The following is a 12,693-nucleotide window of genomic DNA, read 5'->3' on the forward strand; positions in this document are numbered from 1 at the left end:
GAGTCTTGAATGGTTCTTCATGAAAACTTTGGATTTGAACCTTGACGCTTGCTAGTTGCAGGTGCTAGTTCATTCTGGACATACCATGCTTGTGACTTCAGTCATGTCTTGAGCAGCCTACATCTTTCATCAACTTCTGCATTTAGATTCACTTCTTGCCTTTCTCTTTTTTTATTCTGGATTGTGACTAACTTTCGTTTGTTGACTCGCATTCTTGCCACGAGCTTCTTTTGTTACTGACTTGAATTGCATTCTGAAGTGAATTCATTCGTTTTCCAGGTGGGTGCCTAATTGCCAAAATTTGAACTGTCTTTCTTTAAAACTTGAACTGCCTTTCTTCGAAACTTGAGCTACTTTCCTCGAAACTTGAACTGTTTTCCTCAAAACTTGAACTGTTTTCCCTCGAAACTTGAACTGTTTTCCCTTGTTCTCCAGGTGGGTGCCTGATTCCAAACAGTTGCGCATGTTTTTCCTTGAGACTTGAACTGCTTCTCTTTGTTCTCCAGGTGGGCGCCTAATTTCCAACACTTGCACTATTTTTCCTTGAGACTTGAACTGCTTCTCCTTGTTCTCCAGGTGGGTACCTGATTTCCAGCACTTGCGCTGCTTTTCCCTCGAAACTTGACCTGTTTTCCCTTATTCTCCAGGTGGGCTCCTAATTGCTGAACTTGAACCGTCTTCTTTTGAACATTACTGCTTTCCATTTGTTCTTCAGGTGGGTGCCTGATTTCCAACACTTCTCCAGGTGGGCGCCTTATTTCCAACACTTGCACTGTTTTTCCATGAGACTTGAACTGTTTCTCCTTTTTCTCTAGGTGGGTGCCTGATTTCCAACACTTGCACTGCTTTTCCCTCGAAACTTGACTTGTTTTCCCTTGTTCTCCAGGTGGGCTCCTGATTGCTGAACTTGAACCGTATTCCATTAAACATTGCTGCTTTCCCTTTTTTCTCCAGGTAGGTGTTTGATTACCAATATTTGCACTGTTTTTCCTTGAGACTTGAACTGTTTCTCTTTGTTCTCCAGGTGACTGCCTGATTTCCAACACTTGCACTGCTTTTCTTTGAAGCTGCCTTCCCTTGAAACTTGAACTGTCATCCCTTGTTCTCCAGGTGGGTTCCTGATTGCTGAAACTTGAACTTCTTTCCTTTGAAACTGCTTTCCCTTGAAACTTGAACTGTCTTCCCTTGTTCTCCAGGTGGGCGCTTGATTGCTGAACCTGAACCGCTTTCCTTTGAAACTGCTTTCCTTTGAAACTTGAACTGTCTTTCCTTGCTCTCCAGGTAGGCGCCTGATTGCTGAACTTGACCTGCTTTCCTTTGAAACTGCTTTCCCTGAAACTTGAACCATTTTGCCTTTTTCTCCAGGTGGGCGCCTGATTGCTGAGCTTGACCCGCTTTCCTTTGAACTTGTGTCGTCTTCCCTTGTTCTCTAGGTGGGCGCCTGATTGCAACAAAACAGACAAAACAAAAGAAAGTTTTCTGCCCCAGTTTGATATTGGGAACATCTGTGAGTGTTAGCCAATTCTTGTTATCAAAATAAGTTCTAAGCTGAATTCCCTTATCCTGAAAAATTTCAAACCAAGTCTAATCTCAAAAAAGTGAAAAGCATAAATGCTAAATTATACTTCCCAAAAGTAAAACTCTCGTCAGACCTTGTCACTTGCGAGGGTCTCAAAACTTATTAAATACCGTTATCCAGGAGGGTACTAGAAACTTACTGCCGAGCATGTCTGGCACCTGCTTTCCTCACTGAGGGTTTCTCTGGAACAAACAAAATTTCCTGCCCCTGTTTCAATCAAAGAAAACTTGTGAGTTTAAACATGGTGGTTGGTTTACGGCCTTGACTTTGAGGGCGATTGCTCCTTCACTTCCCATGATAACTTCGATTTCAACTCAAAAGACCTTGCCTGTTTATTGACTGACCACTTTCTCTATCACCCTTATCACGGAAAATACCTCTGATCCGTTCAAACCCAATACCATTCATCTGTTGCATTGTGCTCATGCATTGGCATATACTGAACCTTTGTGTTTCACATGAATCCCAAAGCACGTCAATTGCAACCCACTCAGTGCGCATGTTGTTCTTTCCTGACTTAACCCACTAGCCTTGGCCTTGAGATTTATTGCTCCTTCACTTGCCATGATAACTTTGATTTCCGCTTGGAAGACCTTGCTTGTCACTGGTTAACCACTTTCTCTGTCAACCTTATCACAGAAAATACCTTTGATCCGTTCACCCAACATCCTCTATCTATTGCATTGTTCATGGATTGACATATACCAAACCTTTGTATTTCACATAAATCCTAAAGCACGTTGATTGTTACCAACTCAGTGCGCATGCTGTTCTTTCCTGACTTATGCCACTTTGATGTGCTAGCCAGATCCAGTTTTGTGCAATTGGAAAGCTGATGGCAAATTTTGAAGCCATTTCTCACTTGTTCTGACCAAACAGACTCAAGAAGAGGAAGTAAACAAGACAAAAGGAATAGAGTAAAGGACAATGGAAAGAGATGATTCCTAACAAGAAAACTACAAAGTAGAAACTTATCAGATGTGGATACCAACTCTAATGACCATGACATGCACTTGTGTCCTAATCTGTAAAGCAAGTCTGATGTTCAACTCTTGTTGTACCTCTTTACCATGAAACTAGGCTTCAATGCTCCGATTATCCTATCTGATTCACGGTCCTTATTCGACTTGTAGTGCCCGAAGGGTTTTCACCATCAAGCCTCTCTCATTTTGTTCTTTCTCTCAACTCACCATCGCCTTATGGTGCCTGTGAATGTTTTCACCAATAAGACTCTCTCATTTGATTCTTTTCTTCTTATTTCCTCTAATTTTGCAGATGACAAGGCATTAACCATGGTAAAAACATCATATACCCTTGGCATGTTTAAACTCAACACTCTCAAAGATTATGCGGGAGGTCTGGTTTTGGTCTGTAATGTGGCTTTTGGACATGGGTAGAAAGAAAAGATATCATAAAGGCTCAAAATAACTAAGACAACGGGGTTAATTTATTTACAACTTTTGGAATCCATTTCAAAACTTTGCCCCAATTTCTAAAACAAGAGAATTTGATTCTAAGAAAAACCACCCCACTCTTAACTTCGTGGGATTATGAAATATTTTAGTTGGTGCGACCGAACTATAAGGCTGTCTACGTATCTTGTGGCGACAAGAATCAGGTCGAACGTAGTTCACAAGACTATTTTTTGTTACTATTTTCCCTTTTTTTCTTTTTCTTTTTTTTTCCTTATCTCTATTTTTCTCCTTTTTTTCTTTGAATTTTCCTTTTGGAATGAACTTTCTAAAACAAATCTATGGGGAAATGAGAGATTTTTTTATGACTCTAACTTGATTCCAAAAGAGGGGAGGTCAAAGAAATTAATACATGCTCAAAAGGGGTACCAAAGGGTATAAAGTGTTTGGATAGCTGAAAGATGGCCTCCCATTCTCTAAGAACACAAAGTATAACACATGCAACTTGAAAATGAAAAACAAAGATCATGCATAGCATTTCTTTTGCAACATCAGCATTGGTATCACTGATAAGACTTCCACTTTTTTTAATGCCTTATCAAGTACAGAACCCTCGTTGGGTGATTCCCTCTTCAGAATGGATATCCTCCGTCATTGCGGAGAAAACTTTCTTGACTTTATCTTGTAACTTGAGATGCACTTGAACTCAAAGTTATTTGCTTCAAACTGTCCAGGATGCACCCTCCTTTAACGAATTCTTGTCATCCTATTAACTTTCCAAATTATCTGCCCCAGTTTCATATGGTTCAGGCTTCAAATGATCTCAAAATGTCCAAATCTGTACTTATTTTCCTCAAGTGTCCCTATCATCTTCAAAATTATTTCATTGCTTCATGATTAATCTAACTTTTAAGACCAGGCCTAGAATTATGCATGCATGTCATATCACTAGAGTCAGTAGGAAAAGAACCATAAAAGGAAAAGAGAACTAAACAAAAATGACTAGAATTAATAGAAAATAGAAAATTGCATTAGATAGACGGTGAAAAATGTTTGAACAACAAGACAAGCAAAATAAACTGGGGTACGTCCCTGGAACAAATCTAGATAACACTAAATGAGTTACTACGACTAAAGGAACTAGGCAAAATAAAAAGGATAGAAGGGTTTGAGGCACAAGACAATATCTGGATTACAACCCTGAAATAACCCGGACAACAGAAATGACAACAAGATGAACCACCAAGACTCCTCCCTGGCTAGGCACGAAAGGAGCATTTTTCCAATTACCAAGCTTGGAATCTTAGCCACTGAGTTCCATATCAATATCACCAAGATCATTACCAATTTCAATATCATTAACTTCAGTCAGGAAATTCCAAGAGAATTCTCATACACCCTATCACCATGCATCATCTCCACAAAGTGTGCATCATCATGTGCAGGTAAAGGATTCTACGTGATATGTTGGGTGTCACTGTCCTAGATCACAATTATCCATTCTTGAATCATTCTTTCTATTTCCCTTTTCAAAGCACGACAATCTTCAATGCTATGTCCTTGGACATTAGAGTGGTACATGCACCATAGAATAGAATCAAAACCTTTTGCATATGGGTCCGGAGTATAGCGAGGAGCGGCTCAATCAGGCCAGAATGTTTCAACTTTTCAAACAAGTTAGTGTAAGATTCTCCGATGGGCGTGAAATTATCTTTTTGCCTTTGTTTCCCTCCATGCCTCAGTTTTTAGGATTGTTGGATGCTTGAAAATGTTGTGAAGGCACACAAGAATTTTGGGATGTTGATGCTCGCCTTAGGGAGTGACCTAGTGGTTGGACAGATGGTTGGATGTTGTTCGGAAGATAATACTGGGGTGGATTATATGGAGTTTGGGGATGTCTATGGGGTCGGTATTGAGGCTAAAAGCATTTAGCAGGAATGCCAACTGGATCCTGTCATTGGCGGGCCTCGGCAACATCTTTTCTATCAACCGGGAGACTGATCTGAGCAACTTTTTCGTTCCATCCAAGCCAAACCTCCCTAAAACTTCCCTCGAGTTTCTTTTCCATTTGAGATAGGGAGGAGAGGTCTGGGATAATGTCTATATTGTACTGAAAGTGTCGAACAAAATCTTGAGTCATGTCACCCCATGCATACCACTTACTGATGTCTTGACGAGTATACCATTCCAAAGCTGCCCTAGTCAGGCTCTCACTGAAATACGCCATCAGCAATTCATCTTTCCTGCCAACACTTCTCATTTCACTGCAATAACTCCTCAGATGGGCTACTGGATCTCCACGCCCATCATACAAATTAAACTTAGGTATCTTAAACCCTTTCAGCTTTCTGGATATCTTATCTTGCTCCACTATCATAGCAGGCTTTGCAGTGTCACTAGGAGGCTCAAAATGAGGAGCGTAAGAGTATGGACCCGAGACCTTGAAAATTGGTTCTGGAGCATAGTGTTGGACATCCGGGATTTTGAACACAGTCTTGCTAGAGGATCGAGGAAAGGTAGTAGGTGGATGAGCTACAAAAGCATGAGTGGTCAACGGAGCGGGATATGAGGTGGTTCTGGGGTGTGGAGTGTGAAAAGGTTGTCGGGAGATATCCTGGACTTGTGACAGTGGCGGAATGGTAATAAGTCTTTCAGTATAGTTTGTGGAAACTGATGGTGGAGGACGCCCACTAATCCAGGCTCGGTATATTTCGGTCATCTGTCCTTTCAACTTTAAGACCTCTTCTTTCAACTCAGATTCTGATTCAACAATTCCCTTAGACGGATCAATAACCCATGTGCCCAACTCTTTGTCAGCCATGACTACCTTGCTCTTTGACCTTGTGTTGTATGGATGAGTTACCTTAAGAACAACAAACCAACCACCCTTCTTCTCAATGAAGATAACAAAAAGGAACAAAATGAGGTCATCGCGTTAGCGTTAGGGCATTTAACAGTTAAAAATATCATATCGAGTGCAATGCACCTAGCAACAATTAACGGTACAAGAATGACTTCGAGGGTCACAAGGTCACTTGGCATCATCCCAATTTGTCCATTTGAATCTTCTCTTTTCTTTTTTTTTTCTTTTCTGGCACCGCTTGGTTTTTTTATTTCCTTTCTCCTCTTTTCTTTTGCTTATCGCTCTTTTCTTTCCTCTCATTTTTCACATCCCATAATTTCATCTCTTTTTTTTGTTTCTTTCTTTTTTTTCCTTCTTTTTTCCTTTTTTTAAAAAAAATGATTCGATTGAACCCTATGTAGGTTGTCTACATATCATGACGCCGCATGAATCAGATCTTTGCGTAGTTCGGGAAAATTGAGAATAGGCTAAAAAAACTAACGCTCTCCCTTTCTTTTTTTTTTCTTTTTTTATATATTTTTTTACCTTAACGACCACTCTGACGAGAAAAGGGAAATAAAAGAAGCAAATCCTTTCTTTTTTTTTGAATTCTCTAGACTTAATGTTCTATAACTTAATCTAAACTCAAGCTTAACGAGCATATAATTTTTTTCTTTTTTCCTTTTTGAAACAAATACTCTTTGAGAAATTATTAAGGAAAAAACCCTACAAGAGAAAAATATTGTTTGATTCCTTATTTTTAGGAAGGAAATCTAAAGAATAAACCAAAGAAAAGTATTTTGAATTTTCACTTGATATCCTGAAGAAAGATTTCGAAACAAGCCATGAAAAAGATAAAAATATTTTTGGATTTCAATTTGATTACCTAAGAGAGAAACTCTGAAAATAAACCAAAGATAAAGTATGTTTTTTTCTTCTATGCACAATGTCCTAAAGTTCTAGTAAAAATAAAAAGACTTTTTTTTCTATTCATTGTTTCATTAATTTACCAAAGTAAAACCTCAAAAGAAAATCTTTTTGAATTTTTGGAATTAATATTTTAAAGAAAACTTTTAAAGAGGTACTAAAAGAAAATTCTTTTTTTTTTGAATTTGTAGTCTTAATATACTAAAGGAAATATAAAAGCAATTTTTTATTTTGAGTTCTAGATATTAATTTCCTAAGGAAAACCACAAAGATTTTTTTCTTAAACTTCTAGAGTTAGTATTCTAAAAAAAATCTAACAGAATGTGAAACGTAAAATCTCTTCTTTTTTTGGATTTTTTATTTATAACACATCTTTTTTTCAAATACAAAACAAGAAATACAATAACAAAAGACTCAACAAACTTAACTAGCCTATGACAGACTCTAATATCACCTAAAAAGTCTTGGCATCATTGTACAAAATTAGAAGGTAAAAGACAACATAAAAATAAAACAAACTCAAATCATAACATTAAAAAAATCCTTAAGGAAACTCCTGAATGAGCGATCTTGGCTGGATGGTTCTAAGGCGTCTGTCATGCCCAAACTCCGGTAAGTAGATCCACACCTATATGAGAAAATTAAGACAAAATAAAGTTAAAGACCTAGACCACTTTGTGAGATAATAACACTCCCTATTGGACGCATGCAAGACTTGATTGAGGCTATTTTTACAAAACGGCTTATGTGGCCAAAAGGTGCTAGAAGTGCAAAATTTGGCTAAGACCCCGCAAAGCCAAGAACCTAAGATTTACTAGGAAGACCGGATCCTATGTGGGTTGCCTACGTATCCCGCCCCGAGAGACGGGAATCAGGTTCGCGTATTCGGGCAGATTGGATATGAACGACAATTAAAAAAATAACTAATGTAGAGAAAGTATGTTTTTTGTCTTTTTTTTTTTAAAATGATGAAACATGTAAACTCTTTTGGATTTTTCCCCCTTTTTTCTGATGATTTTTTTTTTGATTTTCGGAAAATGATGAAAAAGTGCAAAATCTTTTTTTTATTTTTTATTTTTCATGTTTTTTTCTTTTTCTTAACAAAAATGTGAAAGAAAACATAACTGGGCCCTTCTTACTTTATTTTCACACTTTTTTCTTTTTTTTTTCTTTTTTTTTCCCTCAACTATCATTGGTCCGCCAAATAACCCTTTTACCCTTGAAAATTACAACATGTAGCACATAGGATGCATCAGGATGGTCTTTTATTTTTTGGGTACACTTGTCCTAGACGGACCCAATCCATGTGTTGAGTCCCCTAAGTCGAATGCACGTGATGCAAACAAACGTTCCTACTAGAGATCCAGCATGAGGTTATGTTATTCTAAGTTTAAACCTGGGATTGTGTTCTTGACCTGGCTTACTCGAGCGGACAACTCGAGCCGAAGAGGGGGTAACGTACCGGGAGCACTAAAGTCTACCCGGCCTTGTAGCTGGCCCAACCTCATTCTATTTGGTATAACTTCTACAGAAAAAGCGGGCCACGCGAACGTGTGCACCATTTTTAGAAGACGCAGAGGGGTGACGTAAGAAGACAATTATATACAATTCAAATAATATCAAAACGGTAAATAGACAGTAATTAGCACAAAGGTTCACAAAATATAGTAATATTAACAATATATAAAGCCAAGTAAAATCATATTAACAAGCTCGAATTCTTGAACCCTGAACCGGAAGTTCTAGGTTCTTATCCTCAGCAGAGTCGCCAGAGCGGTCACACCTCCTTTTTACTAACTCCCGAAAGGGTATAAAGAAGTTTTCCAATTTAAGTGACGATCGAAATGGGATTATATATATTTTTTAAAAATCAGAGTCGCCACTTGGGATAGTTTATGGTGTCCCAAGTCACCGGTTTAAAATCCCGAATCGAGGAAAGTTTTGACTCTTATTTATTGTCTGCGAATACAGAAATTCGGATAAGAAATTCTGTTAACCCGGGAGAAAGTGTTAGGCATTTCCGGGTTCTGTGATTTTAGCACAGTCGCTTTAATCATACTTGACTTAATCAAATTATCTAATTACTCCATTTAGAACCTATGAGCATTTGCCTCTTTTTAATTAAAAAATATCTTGAAACGGGACACGCGCACGTGTACCCATTTATTTGGCGCGTCAAAAATCATGTCACGCAAACGTGTTCACAATTAGTAACGCTTTATTATTATTAAAAAATTTTGGTCAAAGTTGTGCGAAGCAAACTCCGGGTTTATTTTTAGGATCATAATTATGTCACGCGAACGTGTACACAATCACGGTGGTAGATTAAATCACGCCTAAAGCATTTCTATGAATATTCATTTTTTACAAACGTACTCGTGTCACGCGAACGTGTACACAACTAATAACATTTTATTATTATTAAGATTGTTTGGCCCAAAGTTACGAGAACACATACTTTGGTCTTAAATTTTTTGGAGCCCGTAATTACGTTTTACGCGAACGTCGAAAATCCTAAAAAAAATTGCCTAAACTAGATGTACTGAATCAAAGCCCTACACTAATCTTAACAAATATGCCATATTGTCGTTGAACAATTTAGAACAGAAGAAATAGGAAGCTTGTTGTTACATACAATAACATTCAAGTCTCAAGTCAAAAACAACAACTAATAAATCCAACATGATGACTAATTCATACCAATATAACTAATGACTTTTGCAGATATGTGATAAAGTGACAGTACTTAGAAAAGAGGGTAAACCTTATAAGTAGGACAAAAACTTCACAGAGAAGGGAATTTTTAGTAATGTTAAGGTGAAATTGGTCATATATATCTGAATTTGAAAATAGGGCAAAATGAAAATTGTAAACTGAAGAAGTCATACTTGTAGTTGGACAGGCGCATCACTCTAACTCCTAATGTTGACATAAGAATATCAATATAACTATAGCTCAACTAAAGAAAATCCTATTGCAAAAATAATAATCTGAAACTTTGATTTCATTTTTCTAGCCCCAAACCACTGTTTTCCCTTTAGTTCAATCCCCAAAATTGATTTTCAAAATTAGTTTGTGAACCACAATTCCCTTCAGGAAGCCTATATCCCGATTCTAAACTTATCCCTTTCAAATAGCAACATTACAATGACAAACATGAAAAATTAATTCAAAAATAGTGACAAACGCATCAAGGAGACAGATTCATTCAAGTTAAACACACTTAATAAGAGCACCAAAGATTCTTGCATTAATTAAAGAAGGAGATAAAAACGGACCTCAATATAGCCAATCTCCTTCAATATGATTCTGTCCAAAATAGTACAATGAACGCCAAAAAAAACTTCGATGAAATCGGCTACCAAAGAGAAACAGGAGCCACGACCTCGGAGTCCGGATTGAACATCGGACAGTAACCTCAAATCAAGACCGAAAATCAAACTTGAACCTCACATAAACTCCCATTTTTAAAAATTAGAATTGAAATATGAGATTGAAACTATTTTTGTATATATTTTCTGGAACATAAATCCTAACCAATTCAAGACAGAAACATCATTTTTCTTTAAAAATAAGAACGAAATAGATGGCCGCTGATCTCTCACTCTGCTTTAGTTGGTTTCCGGCGAGTTGGAGAAAGGCTGGCGGGGATCGATCTGGTTGTTGTGAGGTGGGGTTTAGTGGTCTCTAGGTTGAAGAAGATGAAGAAGCTAAGGGTTTGTTCCCGCTGGCTCCAGAACGGGGGGGGGGGGGGGGGGGGGGGAGGTTGTTTGGGTGTCAAGCGGCTGATCTCTTTGATGCCTAGGGGTCTTCAGCGTTTTTTTGTTTTTGGGGGAGAGAAGGTGGGGTCCGATCTCTTAAGGTCTGTAATGGCGAATTTTAGTCTCTCATTTTTTTGTTTTTCAGCTGATAGCCTTAGGTCTAGGGTCTAGGTATTTGTAGGTTTTTTTTAGGTTAAGGGTATGAGTCAAGGAATTATAGGCTTGGGAATTATAGGATAGGTCCAGAAATTACACTTAAATGCATTGTTTGAGCCCAAATTTTATTTTTTCCTCGTGAACGAGACTAAAAATACGATCTCATTTATTAATTAATCCTACTTAAGTAAAATAACTATTAAAATAAGACTGACCGTTAAAACAAAACTATTTTTGGTATTTTTCAAGATTAAAAATGACTACACAACATTAACGAAACTATTTCTTTTTGTAATTTTTATTTTCTTGTAGTAAAATAAAGTAAAAGAGTCAAAATTAGTTGAAATAACGATATTAGGCCTAAATTAAATATTTACATGCTAAAATATAAATAATCTTGAGGAGGGTCAAAAATTACATGTCTACAGTGGCCACATGGAAATGAGTAAGATAAGAGTCATTTTCTTGATATGGTGGCTTTGTGCCACGTGATTGGGGGGATAATTATTAAATTTTTATCCACTTATTAGTTAATCGGGTTCCGTTACCCAATAATTAACCAATTACCCACACAATTTAAAAATTGCCCAAAATTACTAAAAATACAACTTATTTGTAATATACTATATATATACTCTGTACATTATACTACTGTGGTCATATGGTACCTTGCATGGTAGTAGTTCATAATTATCGGGTATTATCGCTCGACCCGTATTTTATTCCAAATTGACCACTTTCAACGAAACTCGTTTTTTTTAATCTGTGTACCCCTTTATCCTTCATAACACTTATTTATCGTTTGTTATAAATAACGTAAGTATGTTAATGTCAAGATGACCTCATCCCCGAGTCTACGTCGGTTAACTGAAAACGAAAATTTTAACGTACGAAAACGTGAGATGTAACATCCTTCCCCCCTTAGAAACATTCATCCTCGAATGTTTAACTCTCCGGGATTTATATAACCTTGGTAGAGTCGCATTTGTAACAACGCTACTATGAACTCTTCTTGTAGAAACCCAATAATTTAACGCCACATAGGACCACAATCATTAATAACGACGATGGACTCACTCGACCAATAACAATAGCTAGCAGAAGAATTCGTACACGCACATTGAGATTATGATGTCTCAGTCGGATCCTTCTTTGGAGGAGGAAATAAGTAGGGATATCTAGACTTCATGTCTTCCTTGGCCTCCCAAGTCATTTCTTCCACATTGTTGTTCCTCCAAAGTACTTTCACGGAGGTTACCTCCTTGTTCCGTAGCTTGCGAATTTGTCGGTCTAGAATGGCAATCGGAATTTCCTCATATAACAAGTCCTCTGAAATCTGTACATCATTCGTGGGCACCACTCGGGTAGGATCGCCAGTGCACTTCCGTAACATAGATACGTGAAAAACCGAATGGACAGACTCCAATTTCGAGGGCAATTCTAACTCATAAGCTACTTAGCCCACTCTCCGAATGATCCTATAAGGCCCAATATACCGTGGGCTAAGTTTACCTTTCTTGCCAAACCTCATCACACCCTTCATAGGTGACACTTTTAAGAATACCCAGTCATCAACCCCGAACTCTAAATCTCGTCGCCGCACGTCAGAATATGACTTCTGACGACTCTGAGTTGTCAATAGTCGATCATAAGCTTTACTTTTTCTAGAGCTTGCTGAACCAGGTCTGGCCCATGTAATCCAGATTCTCCAACATCAAACCACCCTATAGGCGACCTACACTTCCATCCATAAAGAGCTTCGTATGGATCCATCTGAATACTGGAATGGTAGCTATTATTATATGCGAACTCAACAAGCGACAGATGATCATCCCAGCTACCTTAGTCCATTACACAAGCTCGTAATATATCCTCCAGTGTCTGAATAGTACGATCAGCCTGTCCGTCTGTCTGGGGATGAAATGTTGTACTAAGACTTACTTGAGTCCCCAATCCTTTTGGAAGGACCTCCAGAAGTTAGCTGTAAATTGAGCTCCTCTATCCGAGATAATAGAT

The 12,693-nt window shown here is 37.8% G+C and overlaps 1 long non-coding RNA gene across 1 annotated transcript; it reads right to left on the reverse strand.

The window, feature by feature from the left end:
* Positions 1-7,084: 7,084 nt before the first annotated feature.
* On the reverse strand, positions 7,085-10,663 carry LOC142181686 (uncharacterized). Its single transcript, XR_012710608.1, has 2 exons — positions 10,039-10,663; positions 7,085-7,388 (listed from the first exon to the last, which is right to left on the reverse strand). It is a non-coding gene; the product is annotated as an uncharacterized LOC142181686 (long non-coding RNA).
* Positions 10,664-12,693: the final 2,030 nt, after the last annotated feature.

This window comes from Nicotiana tabacum, chromosome 6 (assembly GCF_000715075.1).
Source record: "Nicotiana tabacum cultivar K326 chromosome 6, ASM71507v2, whole genome shotgun sequence".
NCBI classification, from domain to species: domain Eukaryota; kingdom Viridiplantae; phylum Streptophyta; class Magnoliopsida; order Solanales; family Solanaceae; genus Nicotiana; species Nicotiana tabacum.